The sequence below is a fragment of the Mobula hypostoma genome, chromosome 1, assembly GCF_963921235.1.
Source record: "Mobula hypostoma chromosome 1, sMobHyp1.1, whole genome shotgun sequence".
Lineage (NCBI taxonomy): Eukaryota > Metazoa > Chordata > Chondrichthyes > Myliobatiformes > Myliobatidae > Mobula > Mobula hypostoma.
Genome location: NC_086097.1, coordinates 48,966,670 through 48,985,125, shown reverse-complemented (window position 1 = coordinate 48,985,125; position 18,456 = coordinate 48,966,670). Strand labels below are relative to the sequence as shown.

Sequence of the window (18,456 nt, the reverse complement as noted above, 5' to 3'; positions counted from 1 at the left end):
TTGGGCTATATATAGAGGTATTTAAAATTATGAGGGGGATAGATAGAGTTGACATGGATAGACTTTTTCCATTGAGAGTGGAGGAGACTCAAACAAGAGGACATGAGTTGAGAGTTAAAGGGCAAAAGTTTAGGGGTAACATGAGGGGGAACTTCTTTACTCAGAGAGTGGTAGCTGTGTGGAACGAGCTTCCAGCAGAAGTGGTTGAGGCAGGTTCGATGTTGTCGTTTAAAGTTAAATTGAATAGATACATGGACAGGAAAGGAACAGAGGGTTATGGGCTGAGTGCAGGTCGGTGGGACTAGGTGAGAGTAAGAGTTCAGCATGGACTAGAAGGGCTGAGATGGCCTGTTTTGGTGCTGTAATTGTTATATGGTTATATTGTTTTTTGTGTGACTGTATGCTTACCTGTTATTTTATATGTGCTGTATGTGCTTTGTGCTGTCTATGGCCATTGGTAGTGTATTTTGCATCTTGGCCCTGGAGTAACACTGTTTCATTTGGCTGTATTTATGGGTCTTCATGTATAGTTGAATGATAAGTAAACTTGAACTTGAACTTCAAGTGAGCAGACGTGCTTTGAAACATGGAAGATCTAGACTCCAGAGGTTCTTGGCAGGGTGGATGTCGAGAGGATATGTCTACTTATGAGGGTATCTATAGCTGGAGACCACTGTTTAATATATGTGAGCAGGAGGCAAGATGGCTGGTGACCCTCTAGTTGACGAGTTGGTGAATCTGGAATTCTAGGAATTCAGGGTTCTGTCAATATCAGGGTTGAAGTTCAAAGGCGAAGACAGAAGTCGGTGGGTCAAGAAGTCAAGGCCTGATGACTGAAGCCCAGGGTCTGTGAGACTCGAGCCCAATGAGTCAGAAGCCTGATGTCTGCAAGCCTTTGAGTCCCCTGGAGGCTGGAGGTCCATGGGGAGCTTGTCCTGGGGTTAGAGGCCTGTCTGTGTGTGAATGGGATGGAGGAAGGGGGCTGGTTTTGTTTACAGTTGTCATGTTGCTTGTGTTGACTGCTGAACATCGTGCGTATCACAAACAAGAGAAAATCTGCGGATACTGGAAATCAAAGCAACCCACGCAAAATGCTGGAGGAACTCAGCAGGCCAGGCAGCATCTGTGGAAAAAAAGTACAGTCCACATTTCGGGCTGAAACGTTTCGACAGGACCGGGGAAAAAAAAAAGCTGAGAAGTAGATTCAAAAGGTGGTGGGAGGGGAGAGTGAAACACCAGGTGATAGGTGATAGCATTTTGTGTGTGTTACATTGGGGGCCTGCAATATCGGCACTGGAATGTGTGGCGACATTTGTGGACATCCTTAGGTTGTATTTGTTGTTAACGCATTCCACTGTATGTTTCAATTACATGTGATAAATAGATGTATCTGAACCTGAATCTTACCCGTTTAAGACAGTAATAAGACATTTTTGATTTGTTGTTTGGAATCTTTCAAATTGGAGTGGCATTGTTCTTATTCTTAATGAATCTTCCTGTGGGTCAAGACACCAATCCTTGTTCATCCATTATTCCTTAAATATAAGACCATAAGGCATAGGAGCAGAATTATACCATTCAGCCCATCCAGTCTGCTCTGCAAAATACAACTTGCCATTCCATTTAATATGGAAGCACTAAAACCACTGGTGAATTGAACCTGTCTCCCACATGACAGATGGGTCTACAAACAACTATACTAACAAGGGACATTTGCTGGGTAATGGCATTAATGACAAGATCTTATGGAGTCTTTGAGTATGCAACTGTCATATCTTAAGTAAAGAAAGTGACTGTTGTAATTTCATTATCACAAGGCAACACCTTCATAAAATAATCAATTGAAAAGGTCTTCCAACTAATCGAACATGATGCTCAATATGATAAACAATATTATGATAGTTTAAGGCAAACTATTGAAAAGTTTGGTATCAAGCCTACAAATGCTGGAGGAACTCAGCAGGTCAGGCAGCATCTAAGGAGAGGAATAAATAGTCTTTGTTTCGGGACACGACTCACGTCTGTATCATGTTTTATTTAAAAAGCGTGCAGAATCACGCACAGAATAGGATGACCTGCTCAAAACATGTGCAGTGGAGGCCACACTGGGCACCCTGCTTAAATAATGCAGGTGGCTACCAGCACTACCTGCTACTCGTACTGTTCAATTGCAAGAAAAAAGGGCATTTATATTGTGCAATGTACTTAAAAGCAGCTTGCAGATCTGAATGGAACATGCTCTGTAAATGCAGGTAACTATCACTGAAAACTATTATTGGTAGATGCAGAGAAGTAACAACAGATGACCCATGTTCGACTGTCTCTGCTTTGCAGTTGTTGGTGGAGGAGAGATGGACTCCTTCTATCCAGTGGGTTCAGGATGATGCCGAGGGGCACCTTCCCGAAACCACTCAGGCAAAGGTGACAGATGAGGTCAGAGTCTGATTGGTCACCTTTGTTCAGGTGGCCTCTTCAGTAATATCACTACCTGGATACAATATTGAGCAATCTTCAGTGAAAGCACAAACTTGACAAAGATGCTCTTTGCATCTGATTGTACTTCCTATACATCCAGCACTCACAATCAATTAACTTTCTTCTTTATTCTGCTGCTTCATTCTTTAATTTTTAAACCAGGTCCCTATTAGTAAAGTGAAATACAGTTGTAGATTAATCAGGACACTGCTCAGACGATTTATTAGAGTATAACTGATTTCTGGCACATCACAAAATCCATTTTACATGTTGATTTTTTTCAATCACTTCAACATTGGCATTTGTTAAAAACTTCCCCGAAGAAAAATAAATTATTCCTGCAGTTCTTGCTTGCATTTTCCAATTTAGGTAACTTAATCTGACATTTGCAATCAAAGCCATTCATATCAACAGCTAACAACATTAAGGAGGATACCAAAAGAGTTTTCACATATATAAAATGTAAAAGAGAGGCGAGCGTAGATATCGGACTGCTAAAAAATGATGCTGGAGAGGTCGTAATGGGAGACAAAGAAACTAAATAAGTATGTTACTATGGAAGACACTAGCAGTAGGCCGGAAGCTTAAGAATGTCAGGGCAGAAGTGAGTGCAATTACTGTTTCTAGAGAGATGGTGTCTGAAGATGGATATCACCTGGACCAGATAGACTGTACCCCAGGATTCTGAAAGAGGTAGCTGGGAAGATCGTGCAGGCATTAGTAATGATCTTTCACAAATCTCTAGACTCTGCTACGGTTTTGAAGGACTGGAAATTGGAAATACCACTCCACTCTTCAAGAAGGGAGAGAGGCAGAAGAAAGGAAATTATAGGCCAGTTAGACAGCCCTCAATGTTTGGGAAGACATAGGAGTTGATTGTTAAGGACGAGGTCTCAAGGTACTTGGAGGCACGTAATAAAACAGGCCAAATTCAACATGAGAAAATCCTTCAAAGTTGCTGGTGAACGCAGCAGGCCAAGCAGCATCTGTAGGAAGAGGTGCAGTCGACGTTTCAGGCCGAGACACTTAGTCAGGACTAACTGAAGGAAGAGTGAGTAAGGGATTTGAAAGTTGGAGGGGGAGGGGGAGATCCAAAATGATAGGAGAAGACAGGAGGGGAGGGATAGAGCCGAGAGCTGGACAGGTGATAGGCAAAAGGGGATATGAGAGGATCATGGGACAGGAGGTCCGGGAAGAAAGAGGGGGGGGGTGACCCAGAGGATGGGCAAGGGGTATATTCAGAGGGACACCCCTCCTTATCTTTCTTCCCGGACACACATTCTTTCTCTCACTCTCCTTTTTCTCCCTCTGTCCCTCTGAATTTACCTCTATGGCGTTAAGGCTTAACTTTGCCCTGAGGTAGTTAGGTAAGTTTTTCATGGTGTTTTACAGTTGGATGGCAGTAATTTTGTAAGCAGCACAGGCTGAATTAATGTACCGGCTCAATAAGAGCAACTTCAAAATATACATGTTTAAATTTGCATCCTAAAAATCCCACAGTTGCTGTTCAGTTTTGTGGATTCAGGAGAGTTGTACAGTAGCCTTGCCTGATTTATTTTTAGCTTTACTGTACCAGAAAATCATCTACAATTGTCAGCATGCAATTTAATTTCAATTACCTGATATAAACAAGCGTAACTTTAATTTAGTGCATAAATAAAACACAGATAAAACCAGATAAAAAGGAACGTTTTATCTCTGTTTTATTTATTATGCACTTCAGATACACCATTTGTAACCTTTCTGGTGAATTATATTCATCTGTGTGCAGAAATAGGATAAACACTCATCTTATACAGCCTGCAAATCTGCAAAAAATTCATTCTTCATAATGTTTTGTACCCTTATTGGTTTTGTCATAGCTAATTTTGTTTCATTAAATATAAATTGGTCAATATGTAATCCTTGTTCAATATGATGCAAATTTAAAGTGTGGCTTTAATACAATATATGTATTTATGTATAAACTTCTATTTCTTTAAGATGTATTTTCAAGAACTGCAATACCCAGATAAAGAAATTTGAACTTTTTATTCTTGCACTATTGTACCTTGGAAAATGTTGGATATAGATAGATTTGTGTTTGAAAAATCTGCAGGTGGTGGATTTTCTACTAATTGGGCCACTTTGCACGTTTAAATGGGAAACAATTGGTCCTGCCTTAATACATAATAGTTCTGTGACCAGCATCTGATTGCTGGTTAATTGGGTCCATCATGTATTTTTAATTAAGTTGCTGCAGCATCTTTTGTTTAATTTTGCTTTATTTCTTCTTGCCGCTTATTTATACTAAGCGATCAGTCCTTTATTAACACATAATAGTTCTGTGAAAGCCCATCTGATTGCTAGTTAAATGAGTCCATCATGTATTTTTCAATTAAGTTGCTACAGCATTTTTGCTTAATTTTGTTTTCTTTTCGCAGCTAGTTTACGCTAAACAGCGATGATAGATAACTATGCCATTGACCTGGTTAAATCAGAGAGCTGGCCTGAGAAACACACCACAGGTGTCCTTTTGCAGCCGTTCAGGAAAATATAATTAAGCAGTTAAATAGACCATTCAGCTAAGGCAAATCCATAAAGGAAGTTATGCAGTCATTCTTAGTGGTCCTTTGCATATGAACAACGGGCAGCACAAACAGCTCGGCATATATTCCAATAATATCTGATAGATACAGGTCATTTGGCTAGCAGCTTGCTTTGCCATGGCTTTTGTTCTTCAGCTGGCTTGAAGTTAGCAAAAACGGGCAAATTGAACAGTGTGCAAAGCAAATTAAACATGCTGATATACCATCCTGTGCAAGATACCTGGGCACCCTGGATTTTTATACGGTTTTGGATGGAATGGCCTCCACAGAGCCCTGATCTCAACATCATCGAGGTTATCTGGGATTACCTGTAGAGAGAGTGAAGCAAGTGAGACAGCCAAAGTCTGCAGAAGAACTGTGGCAATCTCTCCAAGATGCTTGGAACAAACTACTAGCCAATTTTCTTATATACCCGCACAACACTATACCTGAGAATTGAAGCAGTTTTAAAGGTAAAGGATGATCACACCAAATATTGATTTGATTTAGCTTTTTTTCACTGTTTACTCTCTTTAGTCATTTTTTGATATTTAGAAACTTTTCATTTCATTATTTTTGAAAACATCGTCACTCAGATTTTAAAAATGCACAGTACTGTATACCATGGAGATGGCATGGCAACTCCCTGATACAAACGGCAAATCCATAACTAACACGTGACTATGCATAAAGCTGATCAAGTCAGTGTTTAAAATTATGTATGGTCTGGATTTTCACTGGCAGCTGGAGAAATTGGACAGAACAGAACCAAAACACAATCCTATTGATTGCCACTTTCTCCATTTCCTTCACATAATACTGAATTGGCTTCAATAATTGATGTCAAGTCCTTTGTATCCCGACTACTTTCTCATGCTTGTTCTAAACCAATAGCACCAAATTGCATTTAACCAAGTCTTAGACTGTCATGTTTAATAGTGGTCTAACAATGATGCAATTCAGAGCTAAGTGCTAGCAAGGCCTCATCTCCCGAGCTTCAATCGTGAGTTGCAAAATTAACAACTTGCAACTGCAGTCTAATTTTGTAATATGATCATCTTTTTAAAAAAAACCCTAATGGTATTTGTGACATTTGCAGCTGTGTTTTCTTTGAAATGAACAGTTGGTGATTTTCACGTTAGTCAGACCAAGTGGAAAGATAATGATCGATTCAGGACCCGTTTGTCATTTTGGGTTGTGGGTTGCAGATTATCTTCACTATGGGACTGCTGACATGACATGGTCTTTAAACTGTGAAAACAGACAAATAGAGCAGTTCCCATAGTGCAATCGGCACCTCAGCCCTGCTATCCATCTCTTACAGATAAATAAGCACCCAGTTCTCATGCTGTGCTGTTTTCCCTCTTGAAATTCAGTGCAACTTTGCCAAAAAAAGCCTTATGACTGTTCCATGGTAAACAGGCCACAGATAGCTAAAGTTCATACTAAGTTATTTGACAGGAAAAAAATTGCAGTGATCTTATTAAGGTTTCAGCAGAATCTCTTTAATGTTGTGATAGAATCACAATCAGGTTTAATATCACAGCCATATGTCATATGGCAGCAATACATAATAATAAAAAACTATAATTTATAAGAAGTATATTTTTAAAAAATAAAATAAATAAATAAAGCAAAAAAAAAGAGAACAAAATATTGAGGTAGTCTGCATATGGGTTCATTGTCCATTCACAAATCTGACGGCAAAAGCTGTTTCTAAAGTGTAGAATTTGTGTCTTCACGTTCCTTTTCCTCCTGCTTGATGGTAGCAGTGAGAAGAGGGCACACTCTGGGTGATAGGGGCCCTTAATGATGGATGCCGCCTTTTTGAAGCATCACGTTTTGAAGACGTCCTCGATGCTAGTGCACATGATGGAGCTGGCTGAGTTTACAACTTTCTGCAGCTTTTTCTGATCCTGTGCAGTTGCCCCTCCGTACCAGATGGTGACGCAACCAGTTAGAATGATTTCTACGATACATCTGTCGAAATTTAAGAGAGTCTTTGGTGTCATGCCAAGTCTCCTCAAACTCCTGATGTAATATAGCCACTGTCATGCCTTCTTTGTAATTGCATCAAGCTGTTGGGCCTGGGGTGTTGACACCAAGGAAGCTGAAACTGCTCATTCTTTCCACCGCTGATCCCTTAAGGGCTGGTGTGTGTTCCCTTGACTTCCCCTTCCTTAAGTCCACAATTAATTCTTTAGTCTTACTGACTTTGACAAGGTTGTTGTAACGAGACCACTCAACCGGTCTCCCCATCACCATCTAAAATTCTGCCAACAATAATTGTGTCATTGGCAAATTTATAGACAGAATTTGAGCTGTGCCTAGCCATGCAGTTGTGGGTGTACAGAGAGTAGAACAGTGGGCTAAGCACACATCCTAGAGGTGGACCAGTGTTGATTTTCAGTGAAGATGAGATGTGATTTCTGATCCACACCGACTGTGGTCTTCTGATAAGGAAGTCAAGGATCCAATTGCAGAGGGAGGTAGAGACCCAGGTTTTGGAGCTTGTTGATTAGAACTGAGAGTATGATGGTGTTGAACGCTGAGCTGTAATCAATAAACAGCAGTCTGATGTAGGTATCCAAGGTCGAGTAGAAAGCTAGTGAGATTGCAGTGGGTTCAGGTCCTGGCTTAGGTGAGAGTTGATTCTCGCCATAACCAACATCTTAAAGCACCATGTCTCAGTTGATCTGAGTGCAATTGGTCTATAGTCATTGAGGCAGCTCAACCTGCTCTTCTTGGGCACTGGTATGACTGCTGCCTTTTAAAGCAGGTGGAAATCTCCGACTGTAGCAGTGAGAGATCGAAGATGTCCTTGAACACTCCCATCAGTTAGTTGGCACAAGTTTTCAGCTCCCTCCCAGGTAGACTATCAGGGCCTGATGCCTTGAGAGGATTCACCCTCTTGAAAGATGTTCTCAGGTCAGCCTCCGAGACAGAGATCACAAGGTCACCAGATGCTACAGGGATTCTCACAGATGTAGTTTCATTCTCCCTTTACATAAAAGGTGTTGAGCTGATCTGGGAGTGAAGCATCACAGCCATTGATGATGTTATCTTTTACCTTGTAAGAAGTTATGGCCTGCAAACCCTGCCAGAGTTGACATGCATTTGATTCCATCTCTAACTTCAACTGGAATTGTTTTATTTTGCTCTTAAAATAGACTTCTGAAGGTCATATCTGGACTTCTTATATAGTTCTGGATCACTGTATTTTGCTGCCAGAGATCAAGACTTCAGCAGTCTACTAATCTCCTGGTTCATCCACCACTTCTGGTTTGGATATGTCTGGTATGTTCTTGAAGGCACACACTCATCCACACAGACCTTGATGAAGTCAGTGACAACTGTGGCGTATTCATTCAGATTCCAAGATGCACCCCTGAATATTGTCCAGTCCATTGACTGAAAGCAGTCCTGTGAGCATCCCTCCGCCTCCCTTGACCATACCTTCTTGGCTCTCACCACTGGTGCTGTGGTCTTTAGTCTCGGTCTGTTTGCCAGGAGTAGAAGTACAGGCATGTGATCAGACTTGCCAAAGCGTAGCTGTGGGATGGCACGGTATGCATTCTTGATGATGGTAAAACTGTGGTCAAGTGTGTTGGCGCCTCTGGTTCCACAGGTGATATGTTGGTGGTAGTTGTTCAGAGACTTCTTCAAGTTCGCCTGGTTAGGGAAGGAATCAGGGTGTGCTGTTTCATGAATGCTGATCTCGGTGCTCAGCTCCTCCAGAGCCTGTCAGACATTGGCCTGAGGTGGAATGTGTAGTACACTGCTACCAGGATGACAGCAGAAAACTCACTCGGCTGATAAAAATGGACAATACTTTACTGCTAAATGTTCCAAGTCGGGTGAGTAAGATTGAAATAGGGTTGAGATACAAGAATTAAGAAGGTATTATGATTGCCAAAAGCTTTTGAAACTGAACAAATGTACTAATCAACAGGAATTCTGCAGATGCTGGAAATTAAAGCAACACACATAAAAGTTGCTGGTGAACGCAGTAGGCCAGGCAGCATCTCTAGGAAGAGGTGCATTCGAGCGTCCGGTGCTCCCGATGTGACCTTTTATATATTGGCGAGACCCGACGCAGACTGGGAAACCACTTTGCTGAACACCTACGCTCTGTCCGCCAGAGAAAGCAGGATCTCCCAGTGGCCACACATTTTAATTCCACATCCCATTCCCATTCTGACATGTCTATCCACGGCCTCCTCTACTGTAAAGATGAAGCCACACTCAGGTTGGAGGAACAACACCTTATATTCCGTCTGGGTAGCCTCCAACCTGATGGCATGAACATCGACTTCTCTAACTTCCGCTAATGCCCCACCTCCCCCTCGTACCCCATCTGTTACTTATTTTATACACACATTCTTTCTCTCACTCTCCTTTTTCTCCCTCTGTCCCTCTGAATATACCCCTTGCCCATCCTCTGGGTCCCCCCCCTTGTCTTTCTTCCTGGACCTCCTGTCCCATGATCCTCTCGTATCCCTTTTGCCTATCACCTGTCCAGCTCTTGGCTCTATCCCTCCCCCTCCTGTCTTCTCCTATCATTTTGGATCTCCCCCTCCCCCTCCAACTTTCAAATCCCTTACTCACTCTTCCTTCAGTTAGTCCTGACGAAGGGTCTCGGCCTGAAACGTCGACTGCACCTCTTCCTAGAGATGCTGCTTGGCCTGCTGTGTTCACCAGCAACTTTTATGTGTGTTGCTTAAATGTACTAATCATAGCAGTTTGATCTGAACTGAATAATTTGTTCATATCTTTCCAGATTGGTGTTGTTTGCACTGCCTACCATGGCTAACTTTTCTTGATTTCCTGACTGGAATGCTTCTCACTGTTCATATGCACTCATTGTAAATCTAAGAAATTATATTTCTGATTAATTTATTCACAGGTTGCACTGAAACTGATAATCCCAGCATTTATTCCCACCCTCATTTTGATACAGTTGTTCACCACAGTGGGTTGCGAGTCACACATAGGCCAAACTGGATCAGTTTGGCAGATGTTGGTGCTTAAAGCACATCAGAAATGTGAGCCAGTAGCTTCATGGATAACATTGATAGGACATTTTTTTGTGTTTCAAGACTGCTAATCAACCTTTTAATACAATTGATTTTATTAATTCCTGGTTTATTTGATTTCTTGTACCTATATTACCTGGCTGCTAGGCTTTGAGCTCATGTCTGCAGATCAATACTTCCAATTCTGGCTACGAACCAGTGATTTAACAGGACCTTTATCAGGAGCACAGGATAGTTCGCATTGCAGTGTAAGTACATTTTAATCGATGATTGAATGTTGTTTTTAATACTTGTCTTTTTAAAATAGAAGAATCATGGATGTTATTTAAGATAGCTAACTAGATTATTAATTGGATCAAACCTTCAGTCTTATGGCATGCAGTATTAGACATTTATTGCCCTCTAGTTGTGTTGTAGTTTATATTCTATCATGCAGGACCTGAACTAATTTGGAAGAGAGTGAAGCATCTGTGATCTTAACAGGCGATGGGCTTGATAGTCATAGTCATGGATCACTATGGCACAGAAACAGGCCCTTTGGCCCATCTAGTCAATGCCAAATTGTTATTCTGCCTTGTTCCATCCGACCTGCACCTGGACCATAGCCCTCCATACTGCTGTCATCCACAACCCTATCCACACTTCTCTTAAATATTGTAATTGAACTTGCATCCACCATTCTGCTGACAGCTCGTTCCAGACTCACATCAACCTCTGAATGATTAAGTTCCCGTTAAGGTTCCCTTACTATCTCACCTTTTTCCCTTGACCTATGACCTCTAGATCTAGTGTAGATCCTTGACTGACTTATTGTGAATGAAGAGAAATAACAGTGAAAGAGAATGAATCAGAGACAAATCAATTATACACAACGCACATCAAAGTTGCTGGTGAGCGCAGCAGGCCAGGCAGCATCTCTAGGAAGAGGTACAGTCGACGTTTCGGGCCGAGACCCTTCGTCAGGACTAACTGAAGGAAGAGTGAGTAAGAGATTTGAAAGTGAGACGGGGAGGGGGAGATCCAAAATGATAGGAGAAGACAGGAGGGGGAGGGATGGAGCCAAGAGCTGGACAGGTGATTGGCAAAAGGGATATGAGAGGATCATGGGACAGGAGGCCTAGGGAGAAAGAAAAGGGGGAGGGGGGAAAAATCCAGAAGATGGGCAAGGGGTATAGTCAGAGGGACAGAGGGAGAAAAAGGAGAGAGAGAGAAAGTATGTGTGTATATAAATAAATAACGGATGGGGTACGAGGGGGAGGTGGGGCATTAGCGGAAGTTAGAGAAGTCAATGTTCATGCCATCTGCGCCTCCTGTCCCATGATCCTCTCGTATCCCTTTTGCCAATCACCTGTCCAGCTCTTGGTTCCATCCCTCCCCCTCCTGCCTTCTCCTATCATTTTGGATCTCCCCCTCCCCCTCCCACTTTCAAATCTCTTACTAACTCTTCCTTCAGTTAGTCCTGACGAAGGGTCTTGACCCGAAATGTCGACTGTACCTCTTCCTAGAGATGCTGACTGGCCTGCTGCGTTCACCAGCAACTTTGATGTGTGTTGCTTGAATTTCCAGCATCTGAAGAATTCCTCGTGTTTGTGTCAATTATACACAGTCTGACTGGATTAAAAAAAATAGATGGGGTTGGTGAAATAAATCGGTGAATTTTTATTTAACTACAACTTACTGCAGACTAAAATGAGATAGAAAAAAATCGAGAACACACACGATGTGTGGACAAACTCAGCAGGTTTGGCAGCATCTATGGAGAGGAATAAACAGTTGATGTTTCAGTCCCACTGAAGGGTCTTGGCCAAAATGTCAACTATTTATTTCTCCCCACGGAAGCGGCCTAACTTGTTGAGTTCCTCTAGCACTTTGTGTGTGTCCTCGAGATTTCCATCTGCAAAATCTCTTGTGTTTATGAGAAAATTAAAGTGTTCTTTTTCTGGGCCAGAGAAATTAGTTAGAATTACATTAGCAATTAATGTGCTGTTAAAATATATTTTATTAATCATGAATCCTAACATTCTGCCACAACTTCAATGTGCTAGTTATCTGTAAATCCATCAATTTAAAAAGAAAATTCACAGGAGAGCTCAGGGTGAGAAGCCATTTAAACAGAGCAACATGAGTTGATGTGCTGACGGTTTCTAAGCCAGACTGTATCTCTTCACTCACTGAATTTGCCAGTGAATCTACACATTAATGACATTACGCATCATTTACTCAGTTATTTTCCTAGCAAGGTTTGGCCCAATAAACAAATGATTAAAATCCTTCATTGATTTGAAACTGATGAAGCCTTCCCAGGAGAATTAACATTACAAAATGGTCCAGCACACTTCAAAGTAAAGTCAACAATGCCACAGAATAGAATTTGATTTTGAGGCCTTCAGTTTTCATTCCAATCACGGAGCTGTACGTCATGTTACCAGGTTGCTAGGGCCTTTATGTTTAGGTCTCAACTATAGTGTCACAAAATGGCAGCTTCAATTTTGAGAAAATGGACGTTGCCATTGTTTTGAACAGAGAAGAAATACGGTCATTCCTTTCTGTTTTGATCAGTGTAAAGGGAAGTTTTCCAGAAAATATGTAGCTTAAATAATGACTCAGTCACCTACTCTGCTTCAATTACACCGACACAGGTCCAAAGACAAATCTAGGCCGATCATAAAAAGAAATAAAAAGTATAAAGAGGTAGTAAGTTTGTTTCTTTCCTCATGGTTCAGTTCACCATGTTAAGATGGTTGATTAAAATACCCTATTTTGAAGTTTTGAACAATTTTGAACATCCTAGTTTAGCCAGTAGACTCCTTTTTATTTGATATATGGTGGCATGATTCTTTACTGACCCCGGTTCAGTTCCCACCACTTTCTGTAAGGAGTTGGTCCATTCTCCCAACTACCACATAGGTTTCCTCTGGGTGCTCTGGTTTCCTCCCACAGTCCAAAGACATACCAGTCACTATAAATTGTCCAGTGATTAGGCTAGGGTTAAATTAGTGGTTGCTGGGTGTCGCAGATCGAAGGGCTGGAAGGGCCTATTCCCGACTGTATCTCAATTAATTAATTAAATAACGTCTTGTTTTCTAATATCTGCATAAACTTACCAGAAATCAAAACACCTACTGTTATCTCTTGATAGTGCCCGTGGAGGCTGATTATTAACCAAACCCACAATATCTCCTCATGTAAAGTAAACCCACTCGTCGCAAGATTTAATGCTGCAGAACTATTACAGTATTTATTTCCAATGGGTGATATTTTTAATTGATCTACTACTGGCCGTGTATTCTATTTACTCTGGCTCAGAAATGAAAACATGAAAACAAGTTTGAATATGAGACAAGGAAATAGGAAGCATGTTAACAACAAATCTAGCAACATATATTTAGATATTGCACTGGGACATTTAACTACCATTTCATCCTACATATTTGCAAACCAATATGAAACACACAATTAGGAAAATCATTATCATCACAAAAGCCAATTCATAAATATTCCATGAAACGAGACTACGGATCGAAAAATAACCAATAATGTTTGGGTGGATTTATTAGTGAATCATAAAGCATTTATATTTTCCGATGGTGAGGAAGATGATGATTATGTTGTGCTTTTAAGATAAACCTTATTGTAGAATAGCTTCGTAGGTGATAGCACAAAATGACAGGAAGATGAGTTGATGTCTCAGAGTATCAGAAATGTATGACAGACCCTGGGAATTGAATACAAACCCTGATGGTAAGCTTCAGAGAGCAGCTGGACTGATTTGTGCATCGAAAGGCACAGAAGAGATAATTACAATGCATGAACATTATTGTCAGGGATTAGCTTTGCTGTCATTTTACATATGCACGGTGCACCAGGATAAATGTTCAATGTTTTAAATAAATGTTATCATTACATGAGGATCTCAGAAGGAATTAGCACAACCCTTTTAAAATGTAATAATCTCCATTTCAGCACTTCTTTTAAAGGCCAGTTTATGCATTTTGTTTCACTCAATGCCACCAGCGAATCCTGGCTGTGATAACTAATTCTTGGTCCAATATCTAAGAAACCTCTGGTTGCAGTTTGGGATTTTATTTTTCTTTTTATGACTGCCTGTGATTTGTCAGTCAGGTTTTTAAAAAAATATTCATTTAATTTGCTTGCCATCTGCATTTTGTTTTTCTTGTTTCTGATCAAAAACTTCAGTTTGGTTCTCGGTTGATGTTGGCATTTGCAGTGCAATAGGAATTTCAGACCAGCAATAACGAGGACTTTTTTTTTTGCACATACACATAACAGCTGGAGCTAAAGGACATGATTTCTTATGCCTTGCAATGAGCTCCAGACTCCCAGTGAGATTCCTCTTCTAGATATTATGAAACTACATATGAAGAACTTTACACTGTCGCTGCAGGGATACCATTACAGTCAATATCATCACACTATTAAAGTTTAAATGTGCTCATGCATTAGAATGACTTTGAAATTTAGACTTATATTGGACTTGCAGCTGTGGCATTTCAACATCTGGATCAAATAAATGATTAGGATTATGCCAAATTATTACAGAATGTCTTCAATGCAGTATGTTCAGGGATGTCAAAGTATTCCTGATGTTGACAGTTGTATATATTTAACACCGGAAGCTAAGAAAAGATCTCTGATACCACGGACACATTTGGTTTCAAAAGAAATTAAATATGCAAAGCCAGATATAAATTTAGTCATCCTAAAGAAGTTAAGATATAGAATTCAGAGAAACATGAACATGATACACAATAGGAACAGATTAATTTGAAGTTGTATATTTAGCATCATGTTGACTCACTATTGAAAAGAAATTTATTTATGGTACTAGCAGGAAGTGTAAAATAATTTGGGACACATACCATGGTTTATAAAAATATTGCATTGCTTTGCAGAAATGTTAAAGTGGACCTTAGGAAGTTAATTGCATGTATACTGAGGAGAACTGAGCAGCAAAATGGAAAGAACCACAATTTGCTTTGACTTGGTTTTGACTCCAAGTGAATTCAGTCTGCAATGTTACTTTGTGTAATTAATCTTTAGACAATTGGAACCTCGGAGCTTGCTGTACATACAGATAAAGAAGAATTCTGTCCTATAAAGATACATAAGAATAGCTAAAAAATTATCATTAGTTATGGCAAAATTAAGAGCTTAATAATATTTGTATGGTAATACAGCATGTCAGGTAGATAATGCTTAAGTAAGAAGCTTTCATTGAGGAAATGTGCATTTTAGTAATCAAAGTTGATGACTGTAAATGTATTTGCACCATGGGAATATCCTCCTTACGTCCACTAGGTGGCAATGTTGTCAATTAATACGAAACTCAATGCAATTTATGCTATTATTAGTATTCTTCTACGGTTCTGTTATTTAAAGTGTAATATAATTCTTTAGGTCTGCAGAACTAAGGGCTTCCATAAAATACCGACTGCAGCATCATCTTACATATAGATAAGTTGTTAATCTGTATCCTGGATAATTAAAATCAGCAAGTAATTCACATATTTGTTTCTATAATAACTTTATTTTACAAATACAATATTAATATTATTATGAATATTATATAATAACATTAACCACAGTATTGAAATACCAGGAAATTGCTGTGAGGTATGGTTAGCAGAGTGTACCCATCTGTCCTCTGGGATTCTTGTGTCTGTGGAAAGGATAGTGACACATAGTGCCAAGAATTTCAAACCCCAAATAAAGCAGAGGAAAACAGGTTATTCTATTTGGTTGTGACCTTTGACCTGAAGCAGAGAGTTCTGAAGAATTTCTAACCTACCTCTCACATTTGGATGTTGATCAAACTGCTCTACATTTTCATTGTTTGATTATCTACACCAGTTTAGCATTTATTGTAATATTGCTGCTGCATTGTGGCATTTTCTTTATGCAATGTCTGGCTAACCTGGAGAAGGTCACAAGGATAGGCAGTGATTTCCACACCAGAGTGGACTGAGGTCACAGAACCTCGTCAGGCACGGATTATGAAGATTACATTCAGAGATGCATTAAAACCTGGTTTGCCTGTGATTAGCATTTTCACCCACTGGGCAAATTGCACAGAAGGAAGTAAAGCAAATGGAATTGTTATGATTTGCAAAATAATTAAGCATTCCAAAGAGAAAACCAGCAAAATGAATACTGCAAACTAAAGTCTGCCTGAAGTAAATTTGTCACAGAAGATCTGATTTCTGCTATAACTTTCTCTGTCATTCGTAGACTGCATTTCATCATTGCTTAAAAGGTTCCATAAAGTTTAATGATATAAGAAAATGTGATTGAAAGTCTGTACTCTTGAAATTTTCTTATTTTATATAGAAACATTAATAATATTAAGAGAGTGAGATCATGCTGCCTGCTCCTTTCACAAATCCTGAGCCAGAAATTCTTTGTGCCTGAAACCATACAGATTTTACACTTGGAGTGACTGAAAGGATGGGCCTACTTTTCAAGGAAGGATGGACTTGAATTGTAGTGTAAGATAGTAATTCCTGCCTTGAAAGAGTTGCATCATTAGGAAAGATTGAGTTGAGTGAGCCTATACTCCTGGAGCTGAGATGGTGTATAATTGGAATCCCATCACAAACAAGAGAACATCTGCAGATGTTGGAAATCCAAGCAACACACACTAATTGCTGGAGAAACTCAGCAGGCCAGACAGAATCTATGGAAAAGAGTGCAGTCAATGTTTCAGGCCGAGATCCTTTGGCAGGACTGGAGGAAAAAAAAGTTGAGGAGTAGAGTTAAAAGTTGGGGTGGTGGGTTGAAGGAGAGACAGAAGCACCAGGTGATAGGTGAAACCTGAGGGGGGGAGGGATGAAGTAAAGTGATGGGAAGTTGATTGGTGAAAGAGATACAGGACTGGAGAAGGGGGAATCTGATAGGAGAGGACAGAAGGCCATGGAAGAAGGAAAAGAGGGGAGGAGGAGCATCAGAGGGAGGCATTGCATGGGCAAGGAGATAAGGTGAGAGAGGGAAAAGGGGATGGAGAATGGAGAAGGTGGGGAGGGGGTGGGGGCATTACTGGAAGTTCAGGAAATCGATGTTCAAGCCATCAGGTTGGAGGCCACCCAGATGGAATATAAGGTGATATTCCTCCAACCTAAGCGTGGCCTCATCACAACTGTAGAGGAGGCCATGGATAAGACATATCGGAATAGGATTGGGAAATGGAATTAAAATGGGTAGCCACTAGGAGATCCTGCTGTTTCTAACGGACGGAATGTAGGTACTTGGCGAAGCCATCTCCTAATCTACAAACGTATGTTGGGGCTCATCGATACCCAGGAGGCCACACCAGGAGTACCAGACACAGAACATGACCCCAGTAGACTCACAGGTGAAGTGTCTCCTCACCTGGAAGGACTGTTTGGGGCCCTGAATGGCTTTGAGGGAGGAAGTGTAGGGGCAGGTGTAGCACTTGTTCTGCTTGCAAGGATAAGTGGCAGGAGGGAGATCAGTGGGGAGGAATGAATGGACAAATGAGTCATGTAGGGAGCGATCCCTGCGGAAAGCAGAAAGTGGGGGCGAGGGAAAGATGTGCTTTGGGGTGGGATCCTGTTGGAGATGGCGGAAGTTGCAGAGAATTATGTGCTGGATGCGGAGGCTGATGGGGTGGTAGTTGAGGACAAGGGGAACCCTATCCCTAGTAGGGTGGTGGGAGGATGAGGTGAGAGCAGATGTACGTGAAATAGAGGAGATGCGGTTGAGGGAGGCGTTAATGATGAAGGAAGGGAAGTCCCTTTCTTTGAAGAAAAAGGATATCTCCTTTGTTCTGGAATGAAAAGCCTCATTCTGAGAGCAGATGTGGTGGAGATGGAGGAATAGAGAGAAGGGGATGGCGTTTTTACAAGTAACAGCGTGGGAGGACGTATAGCCCAGGTGGCTGTGAGAGTCCGTGGGTTTGTAGTAGACGTCAGTGGATAAACTGTCTCTGGAGATAAAGACAGTGAGATCGAGAAAGGGGAGGGAGGTGTCGGAAATGGACCAGGTAAATTTGAGGGCAGGTTGGAAGTTGGAGGCAAAGTGGATGAAGTTGACAAGTTCAACATGGGTGCAGGAAACAACACCAATGTAGTTGTCGATGTAGCATAGGAAAAGTGCAGGATGGTCACCAGTGTAGGCTTGGAACATTATATAATCAAATTGATATAAATAGAATTCTGTCCCCTAGAGACCTGTGGAAAATGAGTCACTGAACACACGGATAGATTTCACTGATTTCAGGTCCATAGGGAATGGTCAGGAAACTGGAGCTAAGGTCAAGGTCGGATCAGCTGTGATCTTATTGAAGGGTTCTTGTAGCTGATTCCGGAACCATTTCTTATTTCAAAAGGAGAGGTTAAAGA

The 18,456-nt window shown here is 40.9% G+C and overlaps 1 long non-coding RNA gene across 1 annotated transcript in view; it reads right to left on the bottom strand.

Moving 5' to 3' along the window:
- Positions 1 to 18,456, bottom strand: part of LOC134346623 (uncharacterized) — a 124,706-nt gene that overhangs the window by 93,719 nt on the left and 12,531 nt on the right. The window lies entirely within an intron of this gene.